The sequence below is a fragment of the Spermophilus citellus genome, assembly GCF_964194105.1.
Source record: "Spermophilus citellus genome assembly, chromosome: 2".
NCBI lineage: Eukaryota > Metazoa > Chordata > Mammalia > Rodentia > Sciuridae > Spermophilus > Spermophilus citellus.
Window position 1 is genome coordinate 190,446,120 of NC_138183.1, and position 13,136 is coordinate 190,459,255.

A 13,136-nucleotide genomic window follows, 5' to 3' on the forward strand; every position below is an offset into this window, starting at 1 on the left:
ATCCACCATCCTACTCCTCGGACGCTTTCCTCTCACACTTCTCTCTCTTTTCACGGAGCCCCGCGCTCTCGAGATTCTTCCGAAAGAACCGAGTCTCCCTCGACTTCCCACCTCCTCGCGTCCCCGCCCTCGCAGATCCCAGGTCCTTCCCCAGCAACACTCCTCAGCGCGCCGCCCCGTCCGCTCCCGCGCCTCAGCGTCTCTTCCCTTGTCGATCCGTGGTCCTGAGGGGATCCCCGGCGCGAGCGGCCTGAGAGAGGCTCGGAGCGCGCAGCGGCGGCGGCGGCGGGAGGGAGAGAGTGAAGCGGCCGCTCGCGTACACTCGCGCGCTCCGGGCTCGGCTGCAGCCACCGGGGTGGAGGAGGAGGAGGAGCTGAGCGGAGCCGAGCGAGCGCGGAAGGTGAGCCGGCCCCCTGCCCGGTACCCCTGGTGTCGCTGCTGCCGGGGCTGGGACGGTGCAGCGGGCAAGCGGGGTGGGTTGGAGGCCTGGGCCCATTCATTCTCCCCTGGGGGCCTTCCGCCTCGGCGGGCGGGCGGGCGGGGACTCCAGGTAAGGTGAGGCAGGCGCCGCCCCGCAAGGCCGAGTCGGGCCAACAAAGGCCCCTTGTGCATGCACCGGTGCGACCGCAGGTCTCTGATGCTTGGGCACTTCTGGGACCCGAGAGTGGGGCAGGGCGGAGGAGGGGTCGGGCTGGGCCGGGTGCACGACAGGACCTGGTCCCGGACCGACTCCCTTCCGAACTTCGCGGTCCTCCGACGTTCACCCTAGCCGGCTCCGGCAAAGCCTAGCAAAGCAGCGGCTGATTCATTCTGCATAGAGATTGCCCGGTCCTGGCTGGGGGAATCACTTTTAGGGTTCGACGCCTTGAAAAAATAAGCTCGGTAGTACTTGACTTGGGCAGCCCCTCCCCCACCCCGGGAATACTCCGTAACTTGGAAAGTTAAAGCCAGATGGGGAAAGGAGTATCATAGTGTTTCACGTTCATTATTCCATTTCAAAAAGACATGATTATTACAGCCTTCACTCTCTTGAATCTGGGAGTGTTTTGGAAGAACATTTGAGAAGTATTGGGTGTTTCTTTGGTGTTGTGAGCAAAGTCCTCTTGGATAATTCATTGTCTTACCCTTTATTATATATCCAGCATTGTGAGATGTGAAGGGAAAGGTTATCATTGTGGTTACCAGTAAAAATTAAAGTTCATTAGTCTTGCCTTTATTATGAGTTGTTCCAGAGAGAAATCTTTCAGTTTCACCTGGTAAAACTCTGGGCTCTCTCTCAATTGTCAGGAGAGAACAAGTCAACAATACAGAGATACCTCCTTTGTCTTACCGTGTGGCCTCACCTACTAACTTTGTGACCTTAAGTAGGTCACTTCCAGCCTCAAAGCTTAAGGAGTTTGCTTTTATGCTGCAGACACTGAGGCAGGTAGCAATCATCCACTCACCTTTCAAGATTCCTCTCCACTGTGAAGTCTATGCTGGCATCCCCTCCCTCTGGGAGAGAGCTGACTTCTTCCCATTGGGGCCTTCAGAGGTCTATTGGGATTTGTACCACTGCACTTGTAACATTTTTGTTTCAATTTGGAAATTATAAATCAGTTGCAACGAAACCCATGCCACCTCACCTAGAAGTGCTGCTTCTAAGGGCTTTGGGAATGTGTACCCTGCAATATTCCCTGAAGGGAATGAACTGCATGAGCCTACATGAACTCATGGGTCTACCTGGTCAATTTGCTTTTTCAGTCATTCTTTTATCCAACATTACTGGAGTCTGGAGAGCTATTATGTTTCAAGCCTTCTGCTAAAGGCTATGGGAATTCAGTCTCTGTCTTCTGAGAGCTCAAAGTCTAGTGGGTGAGGTAGACATGTAAACAATGAAGGCCCTCTGGGGGACTCCAGTTGTCCCAGGAGTAGTGTGCAATAATTGAGGTTGCTGGACCTGTTTTACAAGTCTTGTCCTGGCCAAAGTGAGCCCTGCAGAGAAGGTAACTGGCCCCTCATCCATAAGAGGGCACTTGATAAGTAAACTTGTTCATCTCAACTTAATATGCATTTACTGAGCACATATTTTGAGGTCCAGTGCTAGGCTTGGAGGACACAAAGGAAGGATTTTGTACAACAAAACTTAATCACATCAGTGTCTCCTGCCGGACCCTTCATTGTTGAAAGATTAATTTCAGACTCCTTAACATGTAATAAGAAACTCTTAAGAGATTAGATTACTGCCTGCCTTTGCAGCCTCACTCTATATTCTCCTCTCACATCCTCTTTTTGCATGTGCATGTGGAATGCCTGCCTTCTCTTACTTGACTGTGGATAAGTCCTTGTTGAATCTCTGGAAAGGGGTCCCTTAGTCTCTCCCTCTTTCCCCCCATGGCATGAGTTGTTTTTGTATACAGCGTTTTTATAACCTTTTGTAGCACTTCTCAGCCTTAAAGTTTTAGGAGTTTGCTTTTATGCTCCAGGACAGGCAGGTAGCAGTCACCCATGCGTAGGAGTTTGTACCTTTTTCCATTAGCCTGTGAATTTTTTGAGAGCAGAATCTGTTTCGGTTTTGTGCCTAGCTAAATTCCTGGAACTTTGCATAAGTGTTTGAATGAATGTGTGTGAATGAAGAAGCAAATCAAGACCCATGAGCCAGGTTACCTAATCCTTTGGGTTGAAACAATTAATTTTCAAAGTATGGTCCCTGGACCAGGATTATCAGCATAATCTGGGCATTTGTTGGCAAATTAATGGGTCTTATCCCACACCTACAAATGAAAAACTGGGATTGGGCCTTAAAACCTCTGCTTTATCAAGTCTTCCAAGTGATTCTGATACTTGTTAAAGTTTAGGAATCACTAGGTAAGGAGATTTGATCCTGAGAAAATCTGTATCCTGCCAGTTAGCTTCCTCCTTTTTTTTCCTTCCATAGTATTTACTGCCTAGTATGACATCTCATCCCACACTATATCCATCCATCTATCCGTCCCCCATCATCTTTTACAACTAGAATGAAAGCTTTCTTTTATGTTCTTGGGGTTTGTATTCAGGGGTGCTTAACCACTCAGCCACATCCCCAGCCCTTTTTAATTTGAGACAGGGTCTCACTAAGTTGCTTAGGGCCTCTTCAGGTTTTTAAGGCTGACCTCAAACTTGCAATCCTCCTGACTCAGCCTCCCAAGTTGCTAGGATTTCTGATGTAGGCCACCACATCTGGCTTGAATGAAACCTTCTTGAGAGCAATAAGTTTTAACTGATCAAGTTCATTGTTTTAAGCCCAGTGCCTAGGATAGTGACTGCAAATAGCAAACATTCAAATATTGTTGAATGAATAATATGATTGTCCTATTTACTGTCAGCTGCTGCAGGGGGTTTTTAGTCAAGAATGATTCTCAGGAGGAACCACATTCCAGAGTATAGATCTAGGGGGATTCTAACATTTTTGGATTAATTAGCTAACATTTAGCCTGAACTTCGGTGTCTTTCTACAACCGAAGCCCGAAGGGTTTTTCTGTGTGTGTGTGCGTGTGTGTGTGCGCACGCGCGCACGCAAAGGTCCTGGAAACTGTTGAAATATCCTAAGCTAGGTTTGTTTTTTGCACCTTAACTTTTGAGTCTTTTAACTTGAAACTGTCTCTTCTTGGTCTCCTGTGTTTTTGTCTTCCTTCAGTGATACTTAAAACCATACAAGGGCCTATTTGACTCCACACAAAGGTTTCTCTTCCTTATGAAGCTCTCAAAATGCTTTGTTTCTTTCACTTTCTTATTAGCCCTAACGTACCATGCCCAGTTTTTCCTTTCCTAACTTCCCCTTGAGAGAGTGTCTTCATTTGCTCATCCATTTCCTTATGAACAGTTATTGAGTCCTTTTCCAGTTATTTGAGTCCCAGTATATGATAGGTACCAGGTCCTATGCTGGAGCAGGACGGTCAGCTGTATATAGGGTGTAGCCCAAGTCCTAAAGGAGCTGAAGATAATGCAGCATGATTTGATAAGGGTTTAAATTATGAGATAAAAGAGAAGAATATGAGGGGCTGGGATTGTGGCTCAGTGATAGAGCGGTCGCCTAGAATGGGTGGGACCCGGGTTCGATCTTTAGCACCACATAAAAATAAAGGCATTGTGTTGTGTCCATCTACCAAAAAAAAAAAAAAAAAAAAAAAAAAGGTTCTCTCTCTCTCTTGCTCTTAAAAAAAAAGAATATGATTGTATAGGAGGGAGAAAGCTGTCTTTGTATTATTTTTTTCTTAATTTAGGGATAAGTTTTTCAAACAATTATTTTGGTAAGCAAATTAAAAAAAATAATTTTAAGCATTCACTGGCTTTGTTGGGGAAAACCAAAAAACCAAGGTAGAATCAATAGTTGCCAATTTGGGACAATTCTGAATTCTACTATTGTTGTTTTTAATGAATTTTCTCTTTCTTCTTTTTTAAATCTTTCTAAGTCATAATCAGAGAGTTTGATGTTTAAGGTGATCCAAAGAATATACCTCTTCATAGATATTTTTATTAAGGAGTAATGTTATAATTCATAGTGGGGTAAAGTTAGGGGACCTTAATTTAGTATCTGTCTTACTGCATGACCTTGTAGTTTTATGTCTTTTGTCCTAACTCTAAGATGGGAATAGTAACAGTTGCTGTGGCTAGCTTACAGGGTTATGAAGCAACTAAATAAAATATTGAGTATAAAGAAACCTTTGAAAACCATAATTTATTAGCTAGTTTTTAAGTGGTAATAACTATTAAGAGTTGCTTACATTATTGAACACCTGTTCTGTTACAGACACTCTGTTAGCTGTTTAACAAGTTTTTTCTAATTCTCTGAATAACCACATAAGATGATTGCTGGTATCTTTTATAGGTAAAGAAGCTAAGGCTCATACTGGAAAAGGAAACTTGTTCAGGCTTTTCTGCAAGTAAGTGGCAGCCTATGTCCATCTGACTTTGGCAGCTATGTGCTATTTTCAGTCCTCAGGTTGCTTTCATATTTCCATATAGAGGATATAGGAATGTTTTACAAATATGTTGCTGTGAGAGTTAAAATAAAATTTCTTTCCATTTAGTCTGGTCTCTTTTGTGCATTGCAAAGATTGGTGAAGATGGATTTGTATTTTTTACATTTATCATTCACACAGGAAAAATAATATCATTCCTGGGTGTTACTTTGTTCAGTCTTCTTAGTAGCCCTGTGAGGTAGGTATTCCCATTTTATGTGTTAGGAGACTGAGGATCACATAAATGTTGGCTTATTCAAAAGCTCATAATTAGCAAGTGCCTGAATATTGATTTACAAACACATTTTAAAATTCTAAATGTAGTACTTTACTTTTGCCACTATAGACTGACTTTTGAACTCTATCAAGCTAAACTTTGGGGCACTCAAAGCATCCTTTTATATTCCTTCTTTACTTTTTCTCTCTAAGAAAACCTTAATTAAAGTCCACAGTTTAAACTAGAAAAAAAATTTGCTGATTAAACTTTTTATCAGATGGTCATGACTGCATACTTTGAAGATAACATTTCTTTACAGAAGCTATAAGATTAGGTTTTATACAACATTCTGAGTCACCTGTGACTGAATGTTCATTTCCTTTTGCCATCATGAATTTATTAGCATTATGTATTGCATTTTTCTGCCTTTAAGCTCTTCCTCTCATGAATAATTTGTTTTCTTTTACTCTTCTATCTTTGAGATGGGGGATATCATTTATTCTTCAGGATTCTCCAGATTATCCCCTCTTGAAGAATCGTGTAGTAATAAGTCTAGAAAGAACCAGAGGTTTATTGATCTCTCTTTAATTAATTTTGTATTGTATTGATTAATTATCTAGAATTGATCTAAGTCTTAGTTATGTAAGTCCATTATGTCTTGGCTCTTATTCATGGAGTCAGGGTTAAGTAATTTGCATGTAGCATTCGGAAATCTATTCTTACTTATGGGGCTTTCTTCCTTGACCTTTCCACTTCCAACCCTTTCCAGTGTCCTTTTTCCTTTCATACTGGGTAGGTACCAACTGAGGCTGACAAGAGCATTTTTCTCCTTTATAGAATCTGCCTTTTGAATCTCTGGGGATGATGAATGGCAATGCCAACATATACATGGCTTCTCCCTCATCTGTCTGCCTATACTAGATCTTCAGGCCCAGCCTCCTATTCCCTTCCTGATTCCCACAAAGCTGGGATTGATATATTTCTCATTTGAACCCTTGTCCTTATAGAACTTTGTGTATTACTGCAATATTACCTGCCATTTTCTAGAGAAGGAGATAGATGTAAACAAAAAAGCACTAAATTTGAAGTGAGGCAAAGAGCAACTTTTATACTTATTTAAATCTCTATTTCTTCATTTGGAAAAAAGATAATAATACACAGAGTTGTGAAGATTAATAAAATATGTGAATCAATGTTGAGCTATATAGATGTGTGATGGAATAGTTGTAATTTTATGACTTAAAATTATGTATAGCAGTGTTTTGGTTTTTTTTGAGAATTTTAATATTTATTTTTTAGTTTTCGGCGGACACAACGTCTTTGTTTGTATGTGGTGTTGAGGATCGAACCCGGGCCCCACGCATGCCAGGCGAGTGCGCTACCGCTTGAGCCACATCCCCAGCCCTTACAAAGGTTTTTTTAAAAGTTCAGTAGCCTGGTATCTATCTCAAATTTACTTTAAAAAAGTTTACAGGGGATTCTAATATGCAAATAAAGTTGAAAAGCACTGTCTTATAATATTCATGTCTATTGTATGAAAACAAGTGATTTCATTGCCATTTAAAGTTCATTCATTTGCTAAATGTATATTAAATATCCGGCACATTAGATATCCGGCATTGTCTCTCGCTCTGAGGAAATAGACAAATCATACCCATTTCCTACTCTTGAGTTTATCCTTTCCTAGAAGCAGACATGTATATAGACAATTATACTCTATTGAGTCAAAAATGACACAAGGTGATATGTGTGGGTGCAGTGTGGACACAAAAGAAGAGCATCTACCCTACTTAAAATGGGGGTGGCCTAGAAAGCCTTGTTAAAGGAAGTGACACCTCAGAAGTGTTCTGAAACACCAACAGGGGTTAACCAGGAACAGTGGAGGAGGGGTAGCAACAGGGGAGAGGAAGGGCCTCTAGAAGAGCAGTTAGGAGAGCCAGAAGATTCAAGAGCCTGTGTGGGGAACCCTGAGTAGTTTAGAATGCTTAGATGGTGGGACTCAAGGTGGGGAGTGGTGAAAGCAGAGACAGGATCCAGATGATGAAAGGCCTTTTGTATAGTGTCTAAGGTACTTTCACTAATAAGATCTCACATTGTTCTTCAAACAATTCCCTAGGTTATCTAGGACAGGTGTTCTTTTGCCTTCATTTTATAGAAAACTGAGAGGTTAATTTAATTGCCTGAGGCTATACATCATATTTATGATTTGAAGCCAGATCTTTCTGACTTGAACTGATGTTTCTCATTATGCCATAGCTGTCTCACTCCTTTACAGGATTGTGAGAATCAAGCTAGCTCTGTGAATTTATGTATAGCAGTTGGTAAGCTGGAAAGTGTTTGGCTGATATTGGCTCTTAGCTGGAAGTTTGTAGTAAATGACCTCCAAAGGTGTTTTTAAGTTTGGGGTTCTTAGAATTCTTAATTGCTAGGATTTTTTTTCCCCCCCCAGGAGTTAGTAAGCAGGGTCCAGCAACCTAAAATATTTTCAGATACTTTCTCTTCCAAGTTGAGTGTCTACCTAAACCATCTTGTTTGTCTTAAAGATATGTTTATATTTCTTTTAGTATGAAAGAGTAAATTTTTCTTACACAAAATTTGGAGATTAGAGATTAAAATACCTCTAACAAATTCATCAGAATTTTATCATACCAATATTATAATTTCATCTATTTCCTTCTTATCTTTTTGAAAAATGAGTTTGGCATAGTGATCTCCCTGTTTCCCAGTAACCTTTGCTCCTTAACCTCATTGTATTTTGGGGATAAATGAGCTCAGGAACAAATCAACATCATCAGCTTCATTGCCATGGAACTTAGAACACTTGCCTAGCATGCTTGGTCCTACCACTGAGCTACACCCACATCCCTTCAAAAAAATCTTTTATTTATTTATTTTTTTTCATACCGGGGATTGAACCCAAGGGCGCTTAACCACTGGACCACATCCCCAGTCTTTTTTTGCATTTTATTTAGAGACAAGGTCTCAATGAGTTGCTAAATGTCTTGCCAAGTTGCTGAGGATAACTTTGAATTCACAAATCCTCCTTCCTCAGCTTCCAGAGTTGCTGGGACTGGGTGTGAACCACCACTCCCTGCTTCAAATAGTCTTTTACTGAATGAAGACTTTCATAGTACCAAGCACTTTATATTTGATTTTTTATTGAATTCTAAAATGTGTGTGTATACTTTTTTCATTCCTGTAAGAGATTCCTTTATGCTCTTGTACAACTGAGGCAATTTGGAGATATCAAGCTGGAATTTGCAGATATTTTAATGATTATTTATTGTGTGATTATAGCGAGTCAAATAAGTCACCCTAAGCCTCAGTTTTCCTTAGGTGTCATATAGATCTGTTGACTTTGATATCAATTTCCCCAGCTCAAATATTTGTAACAGTGATTCTTAACCTTCTGCCATCACCCTTTCCCTGTAATACAGTAGGACATAGTCCATCAGTAACAGCATTTCACTATGGAAAGAATTCCCAGTGGACTAGAAGAGCACAATTTATAAATTTCCAGGTTGGGTTATGGGTGGAATGGGACTTTATATAGTTGGACAGACTCTTAATCCTCTATCACCTGTTGGATAATTACTATTTCATACCATTCTCTTTTATTTAAAATTTTTTCTCATCTGGAGTTGTCTAGCCCAGAGTATGAGGTTTTCAGGGTAGATTTTTTTTTTTTTTTTTTAATTTGGCACTGGATGTTGAACCCAGCTCATCAATGTGTTCTACCACTAATCTACCCCCAGCCCCTCAGAATGGATTTTATTTGATATTTTATTTGATAGTTAATCTCAAGAAGATATCTATAAATTTATAAAGCAACTTAAGAATAAACAAAAACCAGATGATCAAAGGAAAAATCCATAATGATATACTTTTGAAAATTTAAATTTCTTGAGTAGCCTAGAGATATTTGATGTGTGTGTGTGTGTGTGTGTGTATGCATATATATATATATATATATATATATATATATATATATACAGTGACATACATACACACACTTTCACATACAGTCTCATAATTGAATTCTGCTCTAAGATACTATATTTTTACAGATGAAGAGATGTTAGGTGGCTTGTGCATGATAATATAGCTGAGAGGTTGCAAACTGGAATCTTTAATTCAAATCTTCTGTCTCCAAATCTGGTGTTTGCTCTTCTCCTGATCATTCATTTGTGTACTCCCTTGACCAGTGGCGTTTCCTTTATTTTCCCTTGACTTCTAAATAATTCCAGGTTTAAAAAAAAATCCAGGTTCCTGAGGCAATTAGTAATTGCCAAAGCCTTCCTGCAGTCCCCCACCATAGAGAATCAAAATAAGGACACGAACCAGCACTTTTAAACATAGTGTCTTGAGAGCAGAATATTCTTTTGTCAGTTAAAACAAACACACAGATAAATATTGAGGAACAAATTGATTATTTCAAGTTTGTAAGTGGTCTTGATCCTGCCTCTGGATATCCTTAATACAATAGATCTAAGGTTGAATTCCACAATTAAAAAAAATTCTCCTTTGAGTTAACTCATCTTGAAACTTCTGTTGTAAACTTCTTTCAACTTTTATGTATGTTTCAAAGTTCTTTTTTAAAATTTTTTATTTATATGTGACAGCAGAATGCATTACAATCTTATTATACATATAAAGCACAATTTTTCATACCTCTGGTTGTATATACAGTATATTCACATCAATTCGTGTCTTCATACCTGTATTTTGGATAATAATGATCATCACATTCCACCATCATTATTAACCCCATGCCCCCTCCTTCCCCTCCAACCCCTCTGCCCTATCTGGAGTTGTCTATTCCTCCCGTGCTCCCACTCTGTATCCCACTATGAATCAGCCTTCTTATATCAAAGAAAACATTTGGCATTTGGTTTTTTGGGATTGGCTAACTTCACTTAGCATTATCTTCTCAACCTCCATCCATGTACCTGGAAATGCCATGATTTTATTCTCTTTTAATGCTGAGTAGTATTCCATTGTGTATATATGCCACATTTTTTTAATCCATTCATCTATTGAAAGGCAACTAGTTTAGCTATTGTGAATTGTGCTGCTATAAACATTAATGTGGTTGTGTCCCTGTAGTATGCTGTTTTTAAGTCTTCAGGTATAGAGCAAGGAGAGGGATAACTGGGTCAAATGGTGGTTCCATTCCCAATTTTCCAAGAAATCTCCATACTGCTTTCCATATTGGCTGCACCAATTGCAGTCCCACCATCAGTGTATAAGTGTACGTTTTCCCCCACATCCTCATTAACACTTATTGTTGTTTGTCTTCATAATAGCTCCCATTCTGACTGGAGTGAGATGAAATCTTAGACTGGTTTTGATTTGCATTTCTCTAATTGCTAGTGATGATGATCATTTTTTCATGTATTTGTTGATTGATTGTACATCATCTTCTTAGAAGTGTCTGTTCAGGTCCTTGGCCCACTTGTTATTGGATTATTTGTTTTTTTTTCGTGCTTAGCTTTTTGAGTTCTTTATATGCCCTAGAGATTAGTGCTGTATCTGATGTGTGAGGGGTAAAGATTTGCTCCTAAGATGTAGGTTCTCTATTCACCTCACAGATTGTTTCTTTTGCTGAGAAGAAACTTTTTAGTTCATCCCATTTATTGATTTTTTATTTTAATTCTTGGGCCACAGGAATCTTATTAAGGAAGTTGGGGCCTAATCCCACACGAGGGAGATTAAAGCCTACTTTTTCTTCTATTAGATGCAGGTTCTCCGGTTTTATTCCTAAGTCCTTGATCCATTTTGAGTTGAGTTTTGTGAATGGTGAGAGATAGGGGTTTAATTTCATTTTGTTGCATATGGATTTCCAGTTTTCCCAGCACCATTTGTTGAAGAGGCTATCTTTTCTCCAATGCATGTTCTTGGCACCTTTGTCTAATATAAGATAATTGTAGTTTTGTGAGTTAGTCTCTGTGTCCTCTGTTCTGTACCATTGGTCTACCAGTCTGTTTTGGTGCCAATACCATGCTGTTTTTGTTACTATTGCTCTGTAGTATAGTTTGAGGTCTGATATAGTGATGCCACCTGCTTCACTCTTCCTGCTAAGGATTGATTTAGCTATTCTGGGTCTCTTATTTTTCTAGATGAATTTCATGATTGCTTTTTCTATTTCTGTGAGGAATGTCATTGGAATTTTGGTCAGAATTGCATTAAATCTGTGTAGTGCTTTTGGAAGTATGGTCCTTTTGATAATATTAATTCTGCCTATCCAAGAGCAAGGTAGACCTTTCCATCTTCTAAGATCTTCTTTAATTTCTTTCTTTAGGGTTCTGTAATTTTCATTATATAGATCTTTCACCTCTTTCCTTAAGTTGATTCCCAAGTATTTTTTTGTTTTTTGAGCTTATTGAAAATGGGGTGGTTTTCTTTGTTTCCCTTTCTGTGGATTTGTCACTGATATAGAAATGCCTTTGATTTTTGGGTATTGATTAAAAAGTTCTTTTTAAATTATAAAATGCTAGGGTTGTGGGTATAGCTCAGTTGGTAGAGTGCTTGCCTTGTGTGCACAAGGCCATGGGTTCAATACCCACCACCACAAATAAATAAATAAATAATAAAATACAGGGATGGGGAATATGTACACGAACATCTATTATTTAGATTCTATGATATTTTGCTGTATTTGCTTTATTGCATGTCTGTTCATCCCTCAATGTGTTCATTAATCTGTATTATTTTGAATCATTTCAAAATAAGTTTCAGGTATCAGAATACTCTACTATTAAACATGTTAGCATATACATAGAGCCATACCTGCTTGTCTATGGCTTTATTTGATTAATGTTTTTTTGCCCTACTAGATCCTAAACTTCAGAGAATCATTTATCTTTAAGACATGGCTCTTAAAGAGAAAAAGTTTTAATATAGTACCCTTTTCCTTAAAATAAAAGTATCTTTTTTTTTGCTTCACTGTTGTATTTCCAGTGCCTAGCATATAGTAGGCACTCATTTTTTAAATGAATGAATGAAAGCATACACACAAACTCTGATCCACACCTTTTCTTTCTTTCTTTCTTTCTTTCTTTCTTTCTTTTTTGGTCCTAGTGGTTGAACATAGGGCCTTGTGCATGCATATGACTTCTTTAGTAAGAAATTTTTTTTTCCAAGTTTAACAAATATAAAGGAATCCTTTTAGTATCTGTCTGAGAGGATAGAAAAGAAGAAACCTCAATGTGCTAAATATATAGCTGCCTAGTGCAAGTAGGCCTAACCTGAATAAAAGTTGAAGGCATGCCCTGATGCTTTCTAAAGTGTGGATTTTTTTTTCTTTTTTTTTTGTCTCTCTAAGTTGCTTAGGGCCTTGCTAAATTGCTGAAGTTGGTTTTGAACTTGCAATCTTACCTGCCTCAGCCTCCCATGCGCTGGGATTACAGGTGTGTGCCACTATGCCTGGCCGGAAAATTCTTAAGATCACCAACCATTCTGGGTTTTTTTTTTTTTTTCATTTGAATTGAGGAATTTCACATTACTAATAAATGACATTAGATTGAGGTCCTTTGCCTTCTACAGGGTCAGTTCTTTATACCACAATTCAAGTCAGTCGAAAAACAGTGGCAGTTTTCTTTTAGATTAGTATTATTTTCTTTAAAGTGCCTCACATTTCTAAGAGTTAACAGACATAATATTCTTCCATTAAAATAACAGAACTCTGTTCTACACACTTGCTTTGTAGCACTTTTAATTCATTTAAAATTCAGTTATGATACTTTCACTCTAACAAGCTCTGTTTCTCTTTTTTGGTTTATATAAACATACATCTTTGCATAGCTATAATATAGAGCAGAGTTTGCCCTTTTTTCTTGTCCTATAATTATTCTTGTCATGTTACTCCTTCATTTTTACTATAAAATTTAGGATTACATTTCATAATTATCCTCAAACTATTTTGTCAGTTGGGGTTCTCC

The 13,136-nt window shown here is 38.8% G+C and overlaps 1 protein-coding gene across 1 annotated transcript in view; it reads left to right on the plus strand.

The window, feature by feature from the left end:
- Positions 1-276: 276 nt before the first annotated feature.
- The window catches only part of PAK1 (p21 (RAC1) activated kinase 1), a 145,820-nt gene continuing 132,960 nt past the window's right edge, over positions 277-13,136 (plus strand). The window contains exon 1 of the mRNA XM_081282009.1: positions 277-400. The gene's annotated coding sequence lies outside the window, so the exon portion shown is untranslated. The remainder of the gene's footprint in view (positions 401-13,136) is intronic.